Here is a 26209-nt window from a genome sequence, read left to right as displayed (position 1 = left end):
TTTTTAGGTTGCCAGCTATAAATGTTTTTTCTCTCTGGCAATTTAGATATACCTCAGCTGTCAGGAACCTAGAAAAATACCACCTCCAGTCACTGTCAAGCTCTGTTATTTCAGCTGACTGCTGACTTTAGCAGGTTGAAGTTTCAGTTAATTTCCCTTGCAGGAAGGTACACGAGGCTCTTGTTGGTAATGATCCAGTCACTCTGAGACCCACACATGTAAAACATTTAAAATTATTTGTCAGTGATAGGCACAAATATGCAAAAGATAGATTCTCCTCCTTTGTTTCTCTAAATAAAATCTCTCTTGCTGATTTGCATCTTCCACATTTCTGAGTATGCATAATCTTTTGATAGGCAAAACATAATCTCTTTTGTCCTGCTAATATATCAACCATCTAATGAAAAGTTTAAAAATATTACTTCCAGATGGTTGCAGTGGGAATTTCCTTTCCTCTGTAATACAACATACTGGCATAGAATATATCTAACATACTCTGGAAATGCACAAAACTATCAGGTTTTCACTCAAGCATAGGTTATAATATGAAGGGTCCTAGTCATGTCACTATAAATAAGTAGGCTGAGGATCTCTTGGAATATTATTTTTTTATTTATTTTTTTTTCTGTGGGGGAATTCATTAAGGGTTAAGGATTAACTACATATTTTATTATTTGCAGAGTCTTGCATGAGGAACTATGCAAAAAACATCAGTTAGTAATTGGATCCCGGATGCTCAAAATCCAGAGTTCCTCTTTGTAATTAATATAAACATCCTCAACCAGATACAGCTTGTCAGATTTTTTAGGCTTCTCTTGTACTGTTACTCCCCAAGTCTTTTTTTTTTTTTTTTTAAACCTTGAAAAGTTTCAACTTTTACAATACTAATTGTACACATTAAAAAGAAATATAGTTCTGAATCTGTTAATTTCAATACACTCTACTTTTAGACTTAGTTGACCATAATAATGTTTTGCTTTGCTTTAAATACATACAGTAGCATACCATAAGTTATATAACAGCATTAAAAAAAAAAAAAAAGCACTTACTACAGGTTAAAATTATGATTTTTTTCCTTACTTCATAGTACAAAGAAATTTTCCAATTGATTTCATGATAATTGATTTTAAAATGCTGAACGTGATTTAACTGGAACTTAAAATGCTGCACTTGCTGGAATACTTTATTTGTCACTAGGTCTAATGTTAAAGAATTGACTAATAGACAGTGATGATGATAAATCAGTGTAACAGAGTTAATTTCTTATAGAGTTACACTGGATTTAGTCACTCAGCCCTCAGAATAATGGAATTGCATGGCTAAATTCACCCACTACTGGGAGACCTTAGGGATAAGGGACTTAAGCTACTTTTTTTGAGAGACTATCTAATGGTACTGCAAAATATATACCTGTGTAGGCCAAAGCAGCCTAAATAATAATTTTCCTCTCCTTTTGGAAACATAATTAAAATTGCAGTTTACCGATGTCCCAGGCACACACAGAGTTCATTGTCTTAATCAGACTAATCTATCTAAAATAGTATATGCCTGGTTAGTAGATAGTCTTCAGCATACAGTCGGAGAGAATTTACAACAATAAACCAATTGATTATCCCCTCCTCCTCTCCGCCCAAAAAGATACCAAATTTAAAAACATTCCCAATGTAATAATAGTTCAAACACTTTAAAAGTATTTGTTCACAGTACAATAAAATTTCCTTTTTAGTCTTGCTATAATTAGTGCACAGCTTGCACACAGAATGGTTTGGGTTAGAAAAGACTTTAAAGATCATCTAATTCCAACCTGCCTGCCATGGGCACGGAAACCTTCCATCAGACCAGATTGCTCAAAGCCCCATCCAACCTCGCCTCGAACACTTCCAGGGATGGGGAATCCACAAGTTCTCCAGGCAACCTGTTCTGGTGCCTCACCACCCTCATAGTAAAGAATTTCTTCTGACTATCTAATCTAAATCTAGATATTTCTAGTTTAAAGCCATTACTCCTTCTCCTATTGCTACACCCCTTGACAAAAAGTCCCTTCCCAGATTTTCTCTAGCCCCCCTTTAGGTACTAGAAGACCACTATAAGGTCTCCCCAGAGTCATCTCTTCTCCAGGCTGAACAACCCCATCTCCCTCAGCCCGTCTTCATAGGAGAGGTGCTCCAGCCCTCTGATTATCTTTGTGGCCCTCCTCTAGATGTGTTTTCATTGTCAAAATGAGAAATGTTCTCATGAGTCAAAAAAGATGTAATTTTTTATTTTGTGTCAATCACAGTAACTGAATGAAAATGAGCCATAAAACTTCATGATGACGTTTCTTGAATTCCCTGTCAGGACAGGTGTACGTACCTATTTATGTGTCATATCCAGTTTATATTTTTCAGTCTCATTAAAAAAAAAAATCAATCCTACACTTTCAGTCAGTAGTTAGCTCCACCGTCAGAGATGCTTGTTTTATGCTTTATCTATTTTTATTCATATTAGCAAAAGATTTTCATAACAGAGTTGTGAGCAACCCAAAATATTCTCTTCCTTCATGCCCCTTTAGCAGTAACCCCAGTCTACACCTAGCTTTGACTACCCAGAAAGCAGGTCAGCATTTGGAAAGCTCTACCCAGGCTACGACATAGCAGGGCTCTTCAGGGGACCAGCACAGAAGGTGGTATTTATTTACTTAAAAAGTAACATAAGTGTGTATAATATTCCTCTTAGGTGGACTGCTACAGCAGGTGTGGGAGATTGCAAGTGAACAGCCACTTCTTTAACTGAAGAGGAAATACACATCCTTACTAATTAAGTTCTCTATATGTACAGCTAGTAAAAACATGATGTAGTGGTTGAACAACTGGGTGATGGGTTGAGCTAAGGGTTATAGTAAATGGAGTTACATGAGGTTGGTGGTCAGTCACTAATGGGGCTCCACAGGGCTCCATTTTAGGGCCAGTTCTCCTCAATTTTTTCACAAATGGCTTGTATTCAGGACTTGAATGTATACTAAGTAAGTTTGTAGATGACATTAAATTTGGAGGAGCTGTTGACTCCATGGAGGGTAAAGAGATCTCTAACATCTATGTGGAGGGTAGAGAGGATAGAGGCCTTGCAGAGAAATCTTGACTGATTAGAGGGCTGGGCAATCACCATCAATATGAAGTTCAACAAGAGCAAGTACTGGATTCTGTACCTGGAATGGGGCAGCCATGGATATACGTACAGACTGGGAGATAAGAAGCTGGGGAGCAGCCCCACACAAAGGGATCTGGGGGTTCTGGTCGATGGCAAGCTGAATCTGAGTCACCAGCATGTCTTTGCAGCCAAAAGGGTTGACTATATCCTGAGGGGCATCAGGCACAGCATGGTTAGCTGGTCAAGGGAAAAGACTGTCCTTCTCTGCTCTGTGCTGGTGCAGCCTCATCTTGAGTACTGTGCGCAGTTTGGGGCACTACAGTATAAAAAGGATATAAAACTATTGGAGAGCGTTCAAAGGAGGGCTACAAAGATGGTGAAGGGTCTAGAGAGCATGATGTATGAGGAGCAGCTTGGTTTGTTCAGCCTAGAGAAGAGGAGATTGAGCGGAGGCCTAGACTAGGCCTACAGGTCTAGCTCTCTGCAAAGGGAAGGCCTACTGGGCCTTCACAAAGGGAGCAGAGGGGCAGGAGCTGAGGGAATGGCATGAAGCTGTGAAAGGGGACATTCAGGTTAGATATTAGGAAGAGGTTCTTCAGTGAGAGGGTGGTCAGGCACTGGAACAGGCTCCCCAGGGAGGTAGTCACTGCAGCAAGCCTGTTAGAGTTCAAAAAGTGTTTGGACAACACTCTCAGACATATGGTTTGATTTTGGGGTTGTCCTGTGCGAAACCAGAAGTTGAACTCGATGATCCTTGTAGGTCCCTTCCAACTCGGGATATTCAATCTTTCTATGATTCAGTCTTTCTTTCAGCCTCACAGCCTGAAATGTCTTATGCAGCCACATGCACTCACTCAATTAGGAACACTTTTTGTGCTAAGAAAAACTGAAATGTCTTACATGCTTTTTTCATGTATATATTAAATTACATAGGAGGTTTCTTTGTGTAGTTAACACAAAGTTAACTACAGTAGTTTTGGTAGTGATGGTCTAATTATAGTTTTTCATAAGCGTGCATATAAAATTCATTTTGAAAGATTTCAGTGCATGTTTTCTCATGCACTTTTTAATATGTTTTACAAATTAAAAAATAATAATAATAATAATTCTAAATTATAATCAGAAACACATCTCTGCCAGAATTCCAAGAGTGAATTTCACTGGTCAGTGTTTCCTTCTGGTGTCTTAATTTAAAATAGTAAAATAAGCGAATGTAAATATCAAACACGTGCCAGACACCATTAATCTTGATTGATACAAGGTAAAATTATGTCACTTGCATTACTATTACTTAATCCCCAGACCTTATACTTGAATCTGCATTCTTTCACTTTTGACAGGCAGGTTACAGAGATGACTGTCTTTCTCCAAGATTTCTTAAATGCCTCTAGTCGTGATTTAATTACCATCATTCCTCCTATTCTCCTTTAGTTCCTAATCTAAAACATCAGCCTTGGAAATCAATGATCAGTGCTTTAAAATAAGCTATCAGCTCCATTATGAGAAATTCTAACTCCACCAGGGTTAACATACTCTCAAGCACTAGTTTGCAAGAAAATGCCCCAACAGATACAAAATAATAATAATATGCTTTCAGTAGCCCATTAAGAAGCACAAAGCTGAAACACCATATTTCACCCATATTCAAGAAACTGAGAAGCTAATACACTAACTAATACACTAATACATTAGTGTATTACAACAACAGGTATTCGCACACAGCATCCATTATAATTCCACCCACAGACAGATAATAATACAAACACTGTCATGGTAGACTTGTCATGTCACCTGTCCAGAAGGTTTTTAAAATTCAGCTACCCTTGCCAGGTTATATTGTCTTTACTAAGAAAACTTAATCCCAGCTCAGATTTAATAAATAAATAAATAAATAAATGTTTACAAATAGTTCTTTACTCAACAAATCTAGTTGAAATTCTCTTTCTTTACCAGTATAAGAAAGTTTTTCTTTTAAAAATAGACTACATTATATGTAATAGGCTTGTTGCTGGCTGTTAGTGCCCATCAGCCAAAGAGGGACTGCAGTTTGTTAAAGTGCACTGGTATAATGTTCTCCCTATTAACAGAAACATAACAGCAGGAAAGTACATTTGGAAAAAAAAAATAAAGGCAGCTTTGCTGTCATTTTCAGAGTGGAAACTCTGTAAACTGATAGCTCCAATCATTACTACAGCAACTACCACTGAAAATTTATTTAAGTTGCAGATAAATTCATCCAACATCAGTTGAATAATTCATGTTGCCTGAATTCAGTACCTGCTGCTAATACTGAAGCATCAGTACTGCCCAAAAGAGCCATTCAGATTCTAAGAAATATTTGAAGATTTTTCAAACATTTATTCCTTGACATAAGCAAATTTTCATCTCATAATAAAGACTGACAGCTCTCATTCTTTTTTTTTTTTTTTTCTTCAAAAGTGCAGGTAGTGCTATATAGTCGTTCTGAAACAATTATGACATGAAATGGAAGCTATTCACACATGGGTGGACTTCGTAAGAAATTTTGTGTGGTAAAATATGGCTTTGTCTTGTTGCAAAGGGGTATCAGATCTGGAGGTGTTGGTCTTATTTGGTGCACTCAGCAGCAAAGGATGTACCAAGCAGCAGTCGAGATGATCTGAAAGCATAAGATAATGATCAGATGTGGCAAAACTTTGTCAGACCTGACACTTCTCTTAATAAGAGAGTAAAACATATAAGCTTATTTGTCCTAGGATATGCAGATGTATTTATTCATATTGATGAACTCAAAGGGTCTAGTTGTGTGCATCAGCAATAAAAATTGGGGCAGGATATTAAAATGCTTATGCAAGGGCAATGTAACTACAATACAATTTCTCAAGTTAGCATTCATGTAGATCAAAATATCCTACCTCACATATTTTCTATTGTCTCAGGAAATGATTAAAGAAAATGGTTTATACAATGGTTTATATTTTAATGGTTAAATACTATAATAATAAATGGTTTATATATATATAATACTATAATAATAAATTGTTTATATTTTAAATGGTTAAATACAATGGTTTATATTCTCCATTAAATACTAGGTAGCAAATTTAACATTTCTTTTCTTTGTATATAATCATGTTGTATACAGAAAGACCAAGTGTCATGAGATAATACTATGACTGACATTCAGTAAGTTTTATTGCTTTTCTATATTTAAACATTTTTTAGTAATGATAATAACGTATCCCTTCTTTCTTCTATATTGTAGTTGTCATACTAGAATGTAGAAAATGGCAGACTGCTTCAAAAAATTAGCAATGTCATTTGACTTCTTCTGATTGACTTCAGAATTGTTGCATGCTCATCTAATCTATGAAAGGTACCATAATAGTTCTTAATTTGTCACTATTCCTTAATGATTAACTGTTCATTTGCTTCTCTACATTTAATGCAGAGAAATCCAAATTCTGCAGTCTATTTATTCCAAGATAAATCATCACATTTCACAACTGAAAAACTATTAAAGTACAACTATCTTATTGCAAGCACGTTATTAAAACTAATTTTGATAATGTCACTAAACATACTTTTTTTTTAAAAATAATATTTTTTGATAACTGTAGCAACAAAATTCAGATCAAGAGTGAGGTGAGTTCTCAGTAAAACATCTCCATAGAATGAAGAAAGATTGACTAAAGCTGGGACAGGAGGTGTTGTGAAGTACTGCTTGAATGATGCTTTAGAAGAACAGTTGCATTGTAGGAAAAGCATCACACTGCATTAAAACTTCCCAGCTCAGTTATCACCTTTGGCACTGTTGAGTTGTCTACCTCAGATTTTTCATCTCAGTGTTCATTTAAGGATGAGAAACATAGCACTATACAGAACTTTTGTTGTTGTTATCACATATTCCAAAAATATCCAGTTTGGTGTTGTGTGTGTGTTTTTTGGTTTTTTGTTTGGTTGGTTATTTGTTTTTTTCCTATATAGGTTTCTCATAGACCACAGACTCATTATATCTGACACAGCAAGGACATTAAAGACCAATAAAATTCTGATATTTGGTAGACCCTTCAGGTACTCTTATAATACAAAATATACCTTATCACACTCTAATTTTTGTCTCTTTTTCTCCCCCACAATGAACACTGATTGTTTACAATTATCACATGTCAATTCAACAACACATTTTCACTACAGGAGGAAAGGAGAAAAGAAAATGCATCTACCTTCTTTCTTGTTTTTCCTCACTATTTTTTTTTTTTGAATATTTTATTTCTTCAGTTGACAGGTACTAGTAGATAACTCCAGTTTAAGCTGATGGCTTCTTGTTCACTGCCTCTAGGTGACTGCATTCTGACATTTAGAATGCTGAGATTTTCTTTGCCATTTCATAAATCAGCCCACATATTTACACAGCAATCCAGATAAATGTCTCAAACACCAAATCCTCAAAAGAATTTAGGTATTGGTAGCCCATTTTTCAGAATTACAACCTTTAGTGGTCATTTGTAATATGCAATTTTAAAGAGTCAAGAATATTATAAATTATCTTCTCTTTCACTCAGAAGAGTAATTTTAATCCTCTTTCAAATACTAAGATCAAAAAAATTTTAATGCTGTTTTTATTTTGTTTACTTTAGGCATCTGCAACTATTTCTAGTTATGGTAAGTGTGCCATGTTCCTATAAAGAAACTGGGATTTAGTGTATATTTCAAGAATTTCAGTCCAATGGGTTCTATTTCATAGTTTTCAAATGGTACACAACTCACCACTAAACTAACTGCCATTAAAGACATCAACAGTATCATCTGACTTAACACTCTTCACTATACAGAAGATAACTCTGAGTACACTATCAGAAAATGTTTATTTTTCTCTGGTTTCCAAAAGAAAGACTTTGAGATTGGTGTCTGTCCTTCCATCTTCAGCTCAAAACTTTTAATCCTACTCAATTTTTCATCTCATCTCAACCAATTCAAAGACAACACATAGTCTCAAAAAGATTTATTCTTCAAAAAAATTTTAATGAAAATTCTATGAATAGGAAAGGAGAGATCAAATTAATACTTTCACAGAGAAAAAGTCAGACAGAATTGTTTGATATTATACACACAGTTCAGCATCAGCTGGCTGACCAAATAGTGTGAACCTACTTGCCAATCATTTAACATGCACATAGCTTAAGATTAGCTGCCATATGTGCTACTTCTTGCACACAAAACTTAGCATTACTGCACTGTGTAAGGAAAGTATTCAAATCTATAAAAAAGAGGGCATCATTTGTCATACTGTTTTCAGAGCAAACTTGTTCAGTTATTACTCTTACTATACTTTTTTTTTTTGAGAGAGAGGGAACTAATATTTAAGTTCTTCTATCAGAACTGTAGATTATTATATAATATTAAAAAATAAAAATCTGTTTACTGATACTTTGATATTTTTATGCTGCAGTCAATCGAGAGTTTGCTGATACAGGTGAAAGTGTCAATTACTCTGTCACTGTAATGGGATAAGGTAATAAATGCAATGTATTATACTGAATGCAGAAGAAGGCTGATAATTACCTGCCATCACATTGTGTAAGCTTCCGAATCAGTGATTTTGAGCTAGGTACATAGGTGTTTCAACATTTGCATTCAGGTACCACGAAATCCCTGTGGCCCTCAAAATTCAGAGTCTCAAGATTTGAATATTACTACTTTCATATATATATATATATATATAAATTGTTATATATATATATTATATATTATATTTTTATATATTAATTAATTATTATATTATAATTGTTATATATATATAAATTGTTTGGAAATTATTTTGTAATAGCTAAGAGGAATATTTTTTTTCTCCCTTACTAAGGATACCAGAACACACTGCTTCCTGAGCACCTTTGAATTGCCTAGTTCATCATGCTGGCTGTTGCAATTCTCACTTAAAGATAAAGTTTGAGTTTTTACTACCATTTTCTTGATAGGCATCAAAAACAAGCTTGAGACAGTTCCACTGAGGGGCATATAAAGAAGAATCTGCTTTTAGACATATTATCCTAGTAAAATAATCTTAGAGAAAAGTAGAAAAATAAATATATAAGCATAATTGCAGATAATGATTCCACAAACCTGTCTGTCAGCATTAATATTAGCCTCTTCACTACACTGGTTATTTTCCCATGACAGTAAAGTTGGTGTTTGCAGCCATTCACATATCTGACTAGTACTTTTCTATTTTCTCTTCAGCAAATCTGCTATGACACACCCTGTGTGACGCGTGAAGAGAAAGTCCAACTGATGGAAAACCAGAGTTTTTCATAGCACCTCCCAGCACTAATTTCTGCTTATTGAGACAAAAAATTCAGTTGGGCTGAACAGGAAAAGAGACTGAATTTTGACTTTCCATTGGTCTATATCAGATATATATATAAAATATATACACACAGGCCAACTTGAGTGACTTTAATCATATAAAGACTGAGAAAAAAATAAGTAAACTGTGTTCTCAATTCTTTCCACAGAATAATTGAGGTTGGAAGAGACCTCTGGAGATCATCTAGTCTCATCTCCCTGCTCAGAGCAGGGTCGACTACAGCAGAATGCTCAGGTCCATGACCAGTTTGTTTTTGACTACCCCCACACATGGAGACTCCACCAACACTCTCATCAAGTTGTTCGTGTCTGATCACCCTCCGACTTAAAAAGTTGTTCTTTATATTTAAAGAGAGCTCTGTGTATTTCAGTTTGTGGCCATCGCTTCTTGGGCCATCCCGCCGACACCACTGAGAAGAGCCTGGGTCTTTCTTCTTTATTCAAGATTCTCCTGACCCTTCTCTTTTCCATGTTAGACAGAGTCAGCTCTCTCAGACTCTTTAACACCATATTCTCCAAGCTCTTAATCATCTCTGTGGCCCTTTAATGAACTTTCTTGAGCATGTTCATGTCTCCCATAATTCTGTACACAGCACTCCATGTGTGATGTCACCAGTCCCTAACAGAGGGGAAAATCGAACTCCCTCAAGTTGCTGTTGATGATCTTCCTAATGCAGGCCAGGATGCTGTTGACCTTTGCTGCAAGGGTGCATTTCTGGCTCATGGCCAACTTGTTCAAGAGGACACACAGGTCCTATTCTACAAAGCTGCTTTCCAGACTGTCAGACCCCAGCCTGTACTGTTGCATGGGTTTATTCCTCCCCAGGTACAGGACTTTTTGCCTCTCCTTTTGCTGAACTTTTTGATATTCTTGTTGGTTCATTTCTCAAGCCAATCAAAGATCCTGTGAATGGCAGCACAATCATCTATTATATCAGCCACTCTTCCCAGTTTATCATCATCTGAAAATCTGGTGGGGGTGTACTCTGTATCATCATCAGGGACATTAACAAAATATCTTTGGCCCCAAAAATCAAACCCTGGGATACACCACTTGGTGACTGAAGTACAGACCGTGCCACTGATCTCAATTCTTTGAGCCCAGCAGTTCAGCCAGTTTCCAATTCATGCCATTGTCTATTCATCTAATTCATACTTCATCAGTTTGTTAATGAGGGTGTTATCAGTTTTGAAAGCCTCACTGAAGACACAGAACATCCACTGCTTCCTTAAAATAGTAACTGCATCACAGGAGATGTTTGTTTTGGTCAAGCCTGACTTCCCTTTTGTAAGTCTAAGCTGATGACACCCAGTCACCTTTTAATTCTTCAAGTTTGGAAATGGCTTCTAGGATTATTTGCTCCATCACCTTCCCAGGGTTTCATGTGAGGCTGACCAGCCTCTTCTTCCTCCGATCCCCAGAGAAGGTAACAAGTGGCCTCTTCCATGTCTTTTGTCATTAAAACACTTGCCCCATTCAGCAGTATATTCATATTTATCTAGTCTTCTTTTTATTGTTGATATTACCACAGAAGTTCTCCTTGCTCTTTTCCATATTGCTACCAGCTTCATCTCCAGTTGGTCTGGGTCACCCAACTCTACTTCCATCTCTTGTGTGGTTCCTTTTATATCTGAGTTTTGTCATGCATGCAGGGTTCCTGACACCCCTGCTTGACTTCCTACACATAGGCAAGGATTATTCTTGAGCTCAGAGGAAGTAACCTATGGAAATGAACCCACTGTCCTGGACCATAATCTCTGCAGGACTGTATCCCCCCCAGCAAGCCAGATCAGAATCTGTTGTCCTGAAGCCAGGGTTGTGATCCTGGCTATTGACCTTATTTCCTCTCAGAATTCTGCATTTCACCATAATCACTGCATTCTCATAATCACTGTAGCCAGGGTTGCTCTAAGATTTCACATCCCCTTCCCAGCCACAACCACCCCCCTCCTTTCTCTTAAGCTTTTTTGTTGTTGTTTAAGCTTACAGAAGCTCTACATTCAGTTTTCACTTAGCAAATGCTATCAGTCTTTATATCTACTATTGTATCCATCTTAGGAACAGACTGTCATTCAAAAGGCATTGCTCCTAACTTTTTTTTTAATCTTAAGGAAAATATTAATGAAACAGGAAAAAAAAAGAGAAAAAGGAGTGAAACTACAGAAGATCATGTATGCTATTCATCAACAATTTCACCACCACCCCCCTTCAACTCAGTAATCTTATGACATTTGGCTAAGATCATATTTTGGTAAAAACAAACAAACAAACAAAAAACCTCATTCACATATTAAAGAGGATAAATTTCCCAATATTCTTTTGCAATTTAATTATTGCTCAAGTAGTTTACCAATTGCAGACCTATTTTACTAAACCTACCATAAAGAACATGTTAAGTCTGCAGCATGAGTTAGATTCATATGCAAGCAGTTTGATATTTAGTAACTGCAGTCATTCCAAGACAATCAATAATGTAAAATAATTAATCTCCTGCCTGACTCCAACTCTCTATGCACCTAGCCAATATTCATGGGTTTTTCTTAGTCATACTTTATGAACCAATCATCCCAATGAATTTGCAGATCCAAAATCTAACTCTCTTTAAAAATACTTCATTGGAGCATAAAATAAAAATAAAATTAGTTTGCAATTGTAATTTTGTGGGGTTTTTTGTTTGTGTTTTAATACCTAAGCATCAGAAATTAATAAAATATGACCACTACTTATTTGCATACTCTTATGACAATACAAGAAAAACTGGCTACAAGAGGCACATACAGTAGTTAGATACCAGAAAAGAAAAATATTTGAAAGCAATAGTTTCACAATCCCTTATTGTAACATGAATTTTAGAAGGTAGATAACATTTGCTTGAGGTAATAAATATGAATGTTACTACAGTCATTTAATATTCAGCTCTGAAACTTCAGAAATTTACCCATTCTGCAGAGATGGGTTGCTATATTAAATTTACAATATTGGAACTGTTTAAAGTCCCCAATCTGTATAAAAATTGGCTTCCTGATTAAAAGTTTATTCTTCCTTCTCCTATATCCTGAGGCATACCCAAATCATTGTACCTCATCTCCAGTGACACTGAGACCTCAAGGTTTACTTCAAGCAGAGGCAAAACAGTTTGCCTAAAGCATAAACTGATGATGATTTAAAATTCAAAGCCTGAAGTTAAAAAAAAAAAAAATTAGAAATTCAGTGTCCAGACTGCACTGGCATAATAACAGACTTTTTCTTTTCTTCCCTTAGTGTTTCAAGATACTGAATCCACACACTGCAATATACTAGGAGCGTACAGTCATGGCACCACTCCTGTACTTTCTGCCCTTGTTTGTGCCTGTCTCCAACCAGTAGGCACATACAAAGGCTACCCCAGCAAAGGAAGAGAGCTGAGACTGTAAGTTCAGTGCACTTGCCTTTTCTTCCTTTCATGCCAACAGTATGAAAGACACATCACGAGGTGGTTGGATAGTTGAATGATGAAAACAAGCATCCATCTTCTTTTATGCATCTCCGATATGTCAACATATCTAAATACGGAAGTTAAAGTCAAGCTGATAGGACTAAAGGGAAATTCCAGAGCTTAGCCTAGTTCTTTATCCTCTGTAAAGAAAAGCCATATGAGAATACTGTTCAGGAAGGACTAATTTATTTTATCTTGGATAGTCATTAAAAAAAAAAAGTAAGCAGTTATTGGATTTTTTTTTTTTTAAGAAAGTTTGTGATCCTTCATTTTAGCCTTTTCAAATGAAGACTACAGATATCAAAGATGACAAAAGTAATATGGTTAAAGAACAATAATGGAAAGCGTGATCAGTATGCAGATTCTATTCTCCTACGCTAACATTTCTCTAAAAATTTTAAAGTAAAAGCAGATTCTGAAAGCCATTTTAAAGCAGGTCTTTCTCTGCCAGAAGAAACAAAAAGAACACAAAACATCCTGTAACAGATACTTTGCCAGAGTCAAAGATCACTCTTCAAATGGTGAATTCTGCTTCCAGTCTGAAATCCCTGATATACCTGTGCAAAGTCTAAGTGAGTGAAATGAAAACTGCTGCTTTCATATGTATCAGCTGGGGTCATCTCTTATCCCTGCCAACCACAACTCACTCTTTGAAGTTCATTAAGCTTTAATTAACTGGCATTCCATAAAATGCCTAGGGTTTTCAAAATATGCCTAGCTCAGACTGCATTAGGCAGTAAAGTCTTATATATTTCCACATACTGCATTACTACAATTCATTTTCATTACTACTGATAAACACAAAGATAACCAAACATAAATCCAAGCTCCTGCTGCCAGCCCCTCCCTTAATTAAGTACCTAAACTAAGAGTGAAACATCCTTGACATTTCAACCACTTGCTATCAACCTTCTCTCTCTCCCCCTTTGTAAGCACTTAAAAAAAATAAAAAAATAAAAAGAAAAAAAAAAAAAGGTAGAAGCATGATGCTTCATTATTCCATTTTATATCCTGCTAACTCCAGTCAGCTGATTGCTATTTTTCGATTGGTGAGCTGAGGGTTCCCTAGCAACAGGTTAATTGATTGCAGCTCTAAATCCACCACTTTCCACTATCCCCTCCTATTCCTCACTTACATACACATCTGCCAGGTGAAAGACAGAAAGACAGCAAACAGAAATCTAAAGAACAAGGCAGGGGGAGGGAGGGGGGAGAGGGCAGGGAGAGGGATGTGATAGCATTTTATTTGAGAACAGTTTCAAATTTCAGGAGAAAAAAAAAAAAAGAAAGCAGTATTAGAGGATTAAAAATGGATTGAAGATTATTTTAGCATATACGTTGTTCATACTACGTAATACTACCCTTTTAATGCAGAGATTTTTTTTTCACTTGCTATTGTATTAATTAAAATTGATTCATTCCAATATTATATATATGAAAAAAATACCAATCTTTTAGAATTGAAACACATAATGGAAAAAGGAAACTTACAAACAGAAGTCATAAAGCAGGTCTAAGAGCTACCTTCCATTTATACATTAGAAATTATTTTGCAATTAACCATTTATTGGTTAAGAACAGGGAAATTCCATTTGTTTTGGAACTAGCTATTCAGTTTAAATGCAATGTCAAAGGGACTTATTTTCAGTACTAAAATAGGAAATGAATATGAAAAAAAGAGTCCAGGTAGGATTCCAGGCCCTAAATCCACTGACTCAGAGCTGAGAGCCCCTGCTGAACTCAAATTCTCTAGACACTGCAGTTTCTGACTTAGGCATTTCCAAAGCCTAGCACAGCTAAGCATCAAGTGATTGTTTAAAATAAATTGGGGGCTTAAGTAAAGATGGGCAGTGAGCATAAATATGAGGGTGAAAAGGAGAAAATGGAATTACTGGGGAAGAGGAAAACAGCTCTAAGAAAGAAAAGCATTGCTTCTCTCATTCTGGATGCACTGTAACAACATGATTTCAGAATTTTGTGATTTCTCCTATCGGGGGGTGGGGGGAGGAAGAGTGAAATGTCATTTTGCAGGTCATGAGAAGGTGAGACCAACATATGACATTCTCTTATGCATTTTTCATCTGAATATAGGAGACTCCGCTCCTTTCTCCTTCCAGTGACAGATCTTCTTTTCTCGTGTTATTATTCAAAGCATGAAAATCCACATCTGCCACAACCATCACGGTATTGTGTTTTGGGTAGAATCGGGAGGTCTTTATCTTTTCTGTTGAAGCTGTTTGAGCATTTTCAGTCTGCAGAAAAGCACAGGGACTCAGTGAGCCAGGAAGAACAGGCATGACTGTGCTAAAGGTTTCAACGGAGATGAGCAGGGAAGGATTCTCTTCTCTTGCCTTACAGTTAGCTCAACATTTTATTGAACAATTTTTTGTCCACCTAAAATGTATAAACAGGCATGGAAATTGGTTCCCTTCACTTGTATGTATACCTATTAAGCTCCAAGTCAGGCAGTGCATATTGAATGTCTGTTTACCTGATCAGTGCATCACCAGTTACTACATTTCTCTCTGAAGCACTTACCTACCTGTAGAAAAATTAGAAATGTAATTCTCTAATGAAGAATCGATTTTGAAAATTTTGGCTTGGTGGGATCTAACATTTAAGAGCCTATCAGATCTGTCCTTAAAATAATAATTTCTGAAATACTCTGGGCTGGAAGAAATTTGCAGCTTTGTAAAATTAATTTGTAAAATCTACTCTGCTGTTTTTAATTGTCTGGAGAACAAGGAGTCAAGGGCATTTGTTTTGAAAGCCTATTCATCCATCACAAGTGAAAAATATTTAACTGGAGATTTTTTTTCCACATGTGAGAAATATATGGAAAATGTCAACATGATGTCTTGATAATGCTCAGCATCTGAAGATCATTCAGTAATGTTTTCATTCTTATTTCAGGCATGTTTTTATAAATCTCTGTCTCCTAATTGCAGCTTTCTCACATTCTTTCCCTATTTTTATTAATTAAGTAGACAGCATTTTAAATAATGTCAGTGATACTCACTGGATGTGACATTAAAGTGACTTGGATACTTGTTCTCTTCTTTTTAAAAAAGTGTATTTCCTGTGGGAATCTGTTGAATAATCTCTGAAGTAAACCTTGGAAACATGAATCATAATGTTATTTTCAAACATTTATTTTAGCAGCTTGGAAGAGAAGAGCATACTACAATCATATTGTACCAAACAAATATAAATAATATACTCGATATTTGAAAATAATAAAGTAATGGTCAGAGATGTATTTGATGTATATTGTATGTGTATATTTTAGCATGAAAGACAAACTTTTTAGTATAGGTATAACTAAAAAGGATCCTGTATAGGTTTCTTAGCTTAATCTAAATATATAAATTATATATGTGAGGGAGAAAGAATAGCTAGACATATCACTTTCCATTTCACCCAGCAAAATGGAGTATTTATCTTCAAACTGTCCTCATTATAAAAAACACCTTTTTTATTCTAGCACAATGTGGAACACAAAGCTACTCATTTTTATTGCTGTCAATTTTGCAAATTGAAAACACTGTCATTATAACAAGCAGTTAGAAGTGGAATTCCATTTTTTTTTCCCAAAAATTTGAGTCTTAGTTTAAATGTTTATGTTCCATACTTTGGCATTTTGCAGTTTGAGAAACATTTTCCCAAACGTTTATTTGCGTTTGCAAGGCAATTTGGAGCAGAATGCTTATTGATAAGAACATCAAATTCATAGAACTCCATAAATTTCTCTAAGGAAGAAATAATTCCTCCATTGTCATGTATAGTATCTGAAGGTATTGCAACTGACCATCTAGTCTAACCCTGAGCATCCATGCCAAATTGGATGAGCATACACTACCTCTAATTATTATTTATTCCAAAAATGGCCTCACAGGTGCCAAAAATAATAACCTTGACTGTTTTCACATTTCTCACACACAGGAAGGAGAAATTTGATTATTTCTCCCTCACCTCCACCCCCAAGAGCATCACACTGTCAATCAGACAAGTTCAGGTGTCCTGAAGTCCAAGAGATTATCAACCTGTATAGCAGCCTATCCATCTACTTCCTATTTTGTATCAGTGAAATTAATTTCTCATTCCTAAATATACTGTTGTACTTTTCACAATCAAATTTTATCTACATGATTTTGAACAACTTTATCTTTATTTATTTTTTTTTAAGTTTAGTTTAAACCTGTTTTCCGAAGTGTTTGCAACACTTTCCAATGGGGTGTCATTAGAGACTGTATGACGGAACTTTAATCCATACCTTTGATCTCTTATGAATACATTGCTATTAATGCATATCAGGCTCAAGACAAAAGCCTCAGGATTGCAACACCAAACATGTGATAAAGGATATTTAAATAAATGAAAACAAGGGCATCCTTTCTCCTAGGTGGGTACCCTAATCACCGTACTATTATGCTAGTCATGAACTATATTCTATCCCTCTAGTGCAATAAATCTTGTAACTATTTCATGCAAAGTACAAGACTGCCAACTGAAGAAATTAAGAATGAGCCACACAGAGATGGAACATTTTAGAGAAATAATCTGTGGCTTTTGTTGTAGAAATGGTTAATTCCTGCTGATTTGGAATGCTTGCAAACCTGCCGTGTAACTATTTCAACTCTTTTAAACCACACTGCTGTTGGAACTTTCATTGATATTTTCCTGATTATTGTCATCTTCTGTTTCCATTTTTGCTAGAACTTTAAGCCAAATGGTCCATCTGGCATTCTCTCTCGCTTGTCATTTTATAAGTTGTAAAAATAAAGTATATTTTAAAATTCTAAATCATCAGTTTTGTTTTCTCACAGAAGAACTGAACATAAGAACTCAAAAGCTTTTACAGAATATTTTATGAAAAAAAAATCTTTAAATCTGAGATCTGCATCTGTACTCTATTTCAGTATCTTACTGGCTGCCTACTGATGATAATAGCCAGGGAGAAGCAGTGTACCGAGCTAGAACATAAGTGGAAGGTTTACAAAATTTATCTATAAATTTTCAAATAGTACAGGGGGTTTAGCCACACATTTTCCATTGGAATGAACATGTGTATTGTGTGTAGGAGAGAAAGAGATTTAGAGACAGATAAAATGTTTCAGATCTTTCTTTGTATGGTCTTCTGTTTGCATTGTGCCTGTTTAAAGAAAAAAAAAAAAAAGTAACTGCAGAACATGTTCAACAGACTGGCGAACACCTCCATGAGCACAATCAACATGAGCTGAGAGGGACTCACTTTACTTCATGAATACATTTACATTATGTCATGTGAAATTACTGAGCAGCTGTTAGAGAAAAAAGAAAACATGATCAGTATTCTTGCAGAGGGACTTACTGAGGGCCAATCATCAAACACACATGGCAAATAGAAATGGCAGTCTGAAAAGGTGATAAGCAATCAAGTACAGACAAAAGTGAGACACCGTGACCTTACATTCAGCATGAGCACTAAATTAACATATCTGTGCAGTGTACTAGAAAATTAAGAGGACAATAAGGACAAAGCGACTTTAAGCCCAGCCATGGCTGCACAAATCTGAACTATCTAATCTAGTCTAATTACAGTCTATTTTACATCCCACATCCCAAACCTTGGCCACCCAATCTTTTTGCCAGCAGCGAGCAGCTCACAGCTAGGTTTGCAGAGCTGACCTGCACTGATTAAGCGAGGCATAATTCATATTCTGTGGGACACAGCTTAGTCATAAAGCAGGGCAATCTGAAGACAGACAAGTGACTTGGACAATGGACTCAATTAACTTGTCTTCATCCATTATGCAGCACTCATTTTTGCTCAGCAGAAGTCACTTCCCTCTGACCTGTAAGAGAGCCTTTTTAGGCAAATCAAAATACTAAACACAGAAGTGAAAGTTATTCAGGTAAACCAATTCTTGTGCTATGGGCCTGCACCTCCACTGGGAACATAGAACAGCAGCCCTTCTGTATGAGGGATGTGCCTGGGAGTGCTCTCAGAAACTTGATTTAAACCCTTCCATGAATTAAAAGACTTATTTGAGGTGACCTTTCCTGTTTCAGAGGAAGGTTAGCACTTCTTGAATTTATACAAATTTATCCCGTATGGATATAAGTTATCACTAGGACTCTTTAAAACAACTTTTGAAGAGCATACCTTTTGACTTTGGATCTAGCACACTACACCAGGTATTAACTACACAGAACAGAACAATCCCTGTGGATACTGCCTTCAGAGGTCTTTATCCCTTACTATTTTAAATAGCATTCTGAATATGCATGATTAGACTAGTATACTTGGTATGCAAATTAAAATGAATATTTCTTACAGATGAGCTCTACAATTTTGCTTGCCCAAGATTTTTGTTTTATTACTTAGAGGAGGTCAGGAGAGATACTTCTCTTGAAAAGGGAATATTAAATTATTATATTCAGTAACCTTTCATCTGTTTCCCTGGAGATATATATGCCTCTGACTTGCAAGGTTTATCATAGACACATCTTTAATTTGTTTTTTTTTGTTTGTTTGTTTGTTTTTTAATGAGGACAGGACATGAAGATTATCTGCAGTCTTTAAGGCAATACAAAGAAGTCCTGAAATCATAAAAAATACAGCTGTAAATTCTATCTAAATCTTATAGGATATATATGTTATGATAACTTTTATTATTGCTAGCATTGTCCAGCAATGTAATATAAAGTGAAAAAAAATTATCCAGTATAAAAGCTGTGATGTATTTCCAGGTTTAGGTAACTGCAGATTTCCATACAGAAATTGAATATTAGGAGGAAATGAGACAGCAGTCACTTCTCTGGATTTCTGTGTGTCCTAAACATTTCCACATATGCACTGGCTGATTAGGGCCACAGATTGTGCAGATACAAAGTGTGTCTGACAGGCTTAGGATGTTTCACACTCATGGCACATATGCTAGTTCATACATTCTTACATATTTGTCTGGGAACACTTAACTAGTGGGAACACTAACTCCCCTCTCTGCCAAAAATGATATTAAGAGTTAAAAACAAATTACCAAATTTATGGTTTATTAGAAAAGTCTTACAAGCCTGTTTAGACAATGTACAGCCTTTCTGCTATGAATATTAAACGGTAAAAAATGAATAGTAAGCCAAAATGGGTAATGGAAAGGAAAATACTCCTACAGTGGTCAGAGCTTGCTGAAGTCTTTGGTCAGGAACTCAGCACAGGCCACTCAAGAAAACTCCATTTATTTTAATGGAAGTACATGAGTTCATACAAATGAGCAGGAATCCTCAAATTGGCATTTTTTACTGGTAATAATTTGCCTATACATCTCTTTTATTTATCCATAATATTTTTTTTCTGTGAATTCTTATGAATAAGAAACAAATTCACAACAGCCTTGATGCTTCTGCTCAGGATGTCAGGTCCCTAATGTAATGTGTGCTAACAGGTAATATTTGTTCACATTTGCACTGTAATGCAAAGAAAGAAAAAGCTATTAGAGATTACGCAAGAATTTACTTGAATTTAAATTCCATAGATAAGAATACTCTGCTATAGCAACACCCAGACACTTCCAAACACTTCCTGCAAGGTTTACAATAAAATACAACCTGTGAATATTACAGCTTCTCTCTAGAACTGAAAGCTAGCCATAACATACTCATTTCTTTCAATTCCTGTAGTATGCTTCCAATTATATTTGAGTTTACACTATGCAAAAATAAATTTGGATAAGAGCAGATTTCATCCACATTCCCATCCCTCACATACATATGTACATAGTGCACATATGTATATAGTGCATGCAGTTCATATAAATCAAGATTTTGCACAATCATGAACAAATGATGAAAAAGATGCTGGTGCCAAGTGTAGGAGTATTACTGGTGTTTGCTTCCATTTTCAAGTCACCATATAGCAGTATGATTTTATACTTTTAATAGCGGTATCATTTTAATAATAATGCTTTTTATTTAGTCAATAAATGCAAATCAGAAAAGTTTAACAAAGGAAATTTCTTCTATTAGGTTAAACTCTCAGCTAGGAAAAAAAAAAAAAAGAGATCAAATAAACTTTTGAACATGACGGGTCTTCTTATGGTCTGCTTAAACCTAGTCTATTTCAAGCATACTTCAGAATCTCATTACCTGTTGGCACAAGAAACCTTTTTCTCACAGGGGCTAGAAACCAGTCCTCATATTTTACAGAAATCTGAGTAAGAACTGAATACTGAGTTTTTATTTTCCATTAGTGACCTACTACAGAAAGATACAAAAATAAAGGGAGAGTAAAAGAACTTCATCTATTTCTCCTGTGCTTTAATTTTGTTCTCTCACATCTTTCTGTGCTTCACTGCTTCAGTTAAAAGACCAGGAGAAACACCACTGTGCACACACACATACAGACATTTTCACCATTTATTGTGATCATGCGCGTCACTCTCAGGTCAAATGATAAGCAGGACATCTCTTGCTTTTATAATGTAAGGGATATAATCAAGGAGCTTTTAACATAATGAACTGGACAGTACCTGAAAAATGGTTCATTCTTTTCGATGCATTGCCTTCCACACCAGTATCTAATGAATACAATTGTTCTAGTGGATGGAAGTTAAATTGCAAGAGGTCTTTTTATGTGTATACCTAGGAAACAAGTATATTGTTGTGGATTTTTAATCACTCTGTAATCATATGGCTATAATGCATACCTATAATAATATTCCATTCAATTGAATAAACGGTTAGTCCAAAATGTTTTGGGAGTGCCTTATTAACAACCCCCCTCCCAAAGTAGAACATTCCTCTTTATCTAACTGCAAAGAAATAAATAGTGCAGAGATCTTGATAATAGATTTGATTTCTAAACTATTTGTAATAAAAACTGTAATAAATTATTGCTTGTGACAGAAAGTGCATCAAATATTTCCTGCAAATGCAACATTATTTCAGTTCTCTTTGTGAACAATGAACTAACTCTTTTTCTGAGCTATGAAAAAAAAACACAGTTACTTCGGGAGATGCCTAAAATTTTGGAGTTTAAAGTTATCACAATGAAGCAATACAGATTTGGATTTTTAAAAATGCAAATTTGTACAAAAATAATTTGTTTAGAAAGAAAAAATGGCATTTTAAAGTGAAATTTTAAAAGTTCCATTTCATCATTTACAAAATGAACATTTTCCTTAGTTGTTCAAACATGAGCAGCAAAGTCTGCAGGCAACGTCTTCAACTCCATCTGAAATATGCCATATATTAAACAGATCCAGCTTTCCATTTTGAATATAGTCTTTGATCTGACCTAGTGTTTCCACTAAAACATCGTCACTATCAATATCAAATTATCTTTTATTGAGTTCCTACAAAAAATCATAACACTAAAAGTTTCTTTCTGATATCTTTGAAGGCTTAACTGCCACCTCATAAAAAGCTATGTTTGGTGTATCATGAAACTCACTATCTTTTCAACTACTTACTGTATTTTTTTGAACCTGTGCATAAAGCAAAAATATTTATTAAAGACTCACACCCAAGCCTGGAGGTGTATATAGAGTGAAAACACAACCTGTTAGTACACTCCCTTAACAAGCCAGGTTGAAAATGAGAGAAATAGCTCAAAATTGTATAATGGACTAACACAAGTGCCCTTTCTCTTTTTTTCTAGACTCACTGTATGACCAGATTCTTTTCTTATTTCATGTACTCTTTTAAAATTGACAAAATATTTCCTTCATCATGGCTTACTGATACCCTACTGGTATGTTTGAAATATTTGTTCTTAAGCTTTTCAGGGTACAGATTATCTTAAAAAAAAAAAAAAATCATGGTATAGATCCCCATGGTTTCAACAGCTGCAATGCAAGTCATTGCTATCAATAAGAAAACTCTGCATATCATATTCCACTAAAGTAAGAAACTAGCTGTATTTCTAGTTTCAGAGTATTTGACTTCAAAATAAAACAAAACAAAACAAAACCGAGAAGCAAAGGAAAATAATGCACTGGTGGAAGAAGAATATATCTATATGCATAGAAATGTATCTGGAACAAATAATTATATCTACTTCTTCATAACTCTTTAATATGTGTGCAAGCATTTGGCTTTTTTATCTCACCAGGCACAAAACTGGGAGAAATAATAAAGCGAAGACATAGATTGGTGTTGGAATAAGCTATGTAGCTATTTCTACATGGAAGAAAAGTCTAATAATTCTTCTGGAAAGGACTAGAAACATTGAGAAACATGATTCAGCAAATAAAAACATCTATTTTTTGCTGCATAGATCCAGTTTTTAGGTTGAATTGAAGGGTTTCACTGAGGATGGTTTTCTGCCAGATCATATCTGGGCAAGATTTAAGAAATTAGTTGAATCATCGTGGTAGAGGGGAAAATGTTGTAAATGTAGGTTTTAAAGACCGCTGAAAAAAATGAATATGTGAATTTTTTATAGTGTCCCAAATCCTCATCACTTGTACGTGGTACAAGTAAATCTGTTTTAGCTTTGCTACCATGAAAAGTTTGACATAGTGGTAAATGAGTTATGTGACATTTTTGTGGGAATGGTAGCTATTATCAGCTTTTGAAGCTATAATGTTTATGGATTATACAAGTTTATAACCAACCATATTAAAATAACATTCTCAGTTTTTACAAAATGACAGGAATTAGATACATTGAGGGGTTTTATTGTTCCTACTGAACTTGTTTAGTCTTACAGGGAGAGGGCAGTATCCGAGGAGCAATCACTTTCCAGCGATGCAAAGATGTATATTTTATGTGCCAATTCACAATTGTGTACTAGGCTTGAGGTAGTCTACAAATTTTTGGTTCAGCAGTAGCTGAAGATCACAAACTAAATCTCTGACATGCAAAATTTCCATAGACTGCTTGTTTCCAGTCTGAGTAGTACAGCATTTTGAAAGGACTGAAATGCTACCTTTTCTTCCACAACGTCTGAATGGAGCGTGACAACACATTATATATCTTGGAAAAACTATGGGCTGCATCTAAATGGCAAGACATTTTCACTCTGCCCTGCTCCCACTGTTCCCACAGGCTTAAAGATGGAAGTTTACAGAGATTGGTACAGAGTATCACAATTTAGGCACCATCTCATTTCATCACACTACTCACCATGTTGCTTCAAAGCAACTTCACAAATAACAGCACGAATGTAAGTCTTTTAAATAAAAACAGTAAAAAAGGGGTTAGTTTGTTGGAATATGAGCATCTGAAATCTTCTGAAACTGTTAGAGGTTAAGAAAGGTTAAGAATCTTTTGACTTTCCAGAAATCTAAAATTTATGTGTACCCAAAAAGCTACTGTCTGAAAGCCACTAATCTGTATATTATCCCTATGGTTATGTAAAAATGATTATGAGAAAAATGACTTGTATTTTGATTACTATATTACTCCAGCTAGAAGAATATAATTAATAGTGGAATTCAAATGTTCTGTTTCTTATACAGTGATAGGGCCTACTTTTGTTGTTCTCTGTGCATTTTTATCATTAATGACAGCAATTAATTAAACCCAGAAGGGAAATATTTTTTGTCAGTGCTGTGCCATAAATCCAACTTTCACAAGCTTTGTGGGTATAGCTTGCATATTAGATGAATTTAGCCACAGAGGGCATGCTCTTACTTCTAATGCTTCTTCTGTGTCAAGTCTTATTGACATAGTGTATATAAAAAAATAATAATAGTAATAATAATTCCTGAAGAATTACATTGTGATAGTATAGGACACTACCTTGAACTCCCTGTCCTCCCGTCCCAGCATTTCATGATACTCTGTGTCAATCAAATTCAGAGCTGGATTATTGGTGTTGTATATTCCCAACTCTAGAAAGAGGGTTAAGGCAAACTGCTGCTTTGGCTCACAGCTGGGAGCAACACTCTTAATAGGCGTGTACATCTGCTGCACATAGAATGACAATATCCTTGGCTATTTGCATTCATGCCCATCTGTTGGGATGGCGTACTGCCTGCTCACAGGTTGGTCACATCATTGCCACATGGCACAAAAAGCAGAATAGGGACAGATTATATGTCCAGTTTACTTCTCAATAAAAGTGCTCATCTCTTCTTCAGGACATCATTACAAACACTGGCAGTACCATGTGCTATTCAAACTTGGTTGTGCTGAAATACATTTTCATATTGTAGTACCCAACCAATAGACCTTTCAACAAGTTCGTATATGCAACAGTCAGTATCTTGGTGAAGAACTGCCTAAGTATACTATGTGTTATTGCACTCTCTTAAAATACTTGCATAAACAGTTAATATTGTGTATAAACATATAACCTCTAACTAGAAGCTGAATCTTCCAATCTCTGCAGCTCATTTATGGCCTTCTCAGACTCTGAAGAGATCTTTATCTACCAAAACAGCTATTTTGCTACATTTCTGAAAATAGCAATATGCCTCTTTGATCTCTTGTTATTGAGGAAGGCATTTTTCTCAACATAAACACAGAAGATCTTATGTTGTTGACTTCATTTGAACCAATGGTGAGATGAATCAAAAGATCATTTTTGAATAAATTTGTGGCTTTGATAGCAACACTTCCAAATTAAGGAGAAGCAACATCAAATTTCCCATTTTCAGGAAGTTATTTGTGGAACAAATATAGAATTATTTAATCTACTGGTAAGCGGACACATCTGAGGAAATTCTTCACCCAGAGGGTGATGAGGGACTGGAACATGTTGCCCAGAGGTTGTGTATGCCCCATCCCTGGAGTTGTTCAAGGCCAGGTTAGATGAGGCCCTGGGCAACCTGATCTAGTGGGTGGCATCCTTGCCTATGGAAAAGGGAGGTTGGAAATAGATGATCATCAAGGTCCCTTCAAGCCTGAACCATTCTATGATATTATTCTATGATTTTATCTCTGGAGCACATAGGTTTTTATGGCTTAAGTTCTTTTTGACACTTCCTGAAAAAAAATGTAGAATGTGAGTACAAGCATATGGCTCCTGCCATCAGCGATATAGTATTTGTTGAAAGATATATACGTTATATAGTATATAAAGAAATATATAGTAATTGTTGAAAAGGGCAAAAATGAATGACTTACTCATACTCCTAAGTCACATACTAAGGTTGTGAATACTAAGGTTGTGAATACTAAGGTCGTGAATACTAAGGTTGTGAATATTTGTTCTGTTTTCTGTTTCAATTTTTCAGTTTAATAATAATATTATGTATTAGTGAGTACTTTAAAATATCAGATATAATTTTAGAAGTCTTTTAAAAATAAAAGTACGTATCATTTACTACTTAATA

The 26209-nt window shown here is 35.4% G+C and overlaps 1 long non-coding RNA gene across 1 annotated transcript; it reads right to left on the bottom strand.

Annotated features, from left to right (window-relative positions):
* Window positions 1-5537: 5537 nt before the first annotated feature.
* On the bottom strand, window positions 5538-13784 carry LOC310900581. The gene is made up of 3 exons (XR_014585238.1): window positions 13438-13784; window positions 12901-13014; window positions 5538-5764 (listed from the first exon to the last, which is right to left on the bottom strand). It is a non-coding gene; the product is annotated as an uncharacterized lncRNA (long non-coding RNA).
* Window positions 13785-26209: the final 12425 nt, after the last annotated feature.

This window comes from Anser anser (genome assembly GCF_964211835.1).
Source record: "Anser anser genome assembly, chromosome: 5".
Classification (NCBI taxonomy): Eukaryota; Metazoa; Chordata; class Aves; order Anseriformes; family Anatidae; genus Anser; species Anser anser.
The sequence above is the reverse complement of the archived record's forward strand: the minus strand, read 5'-3'. Positions and strand labels throughout refer to the sequence as shown.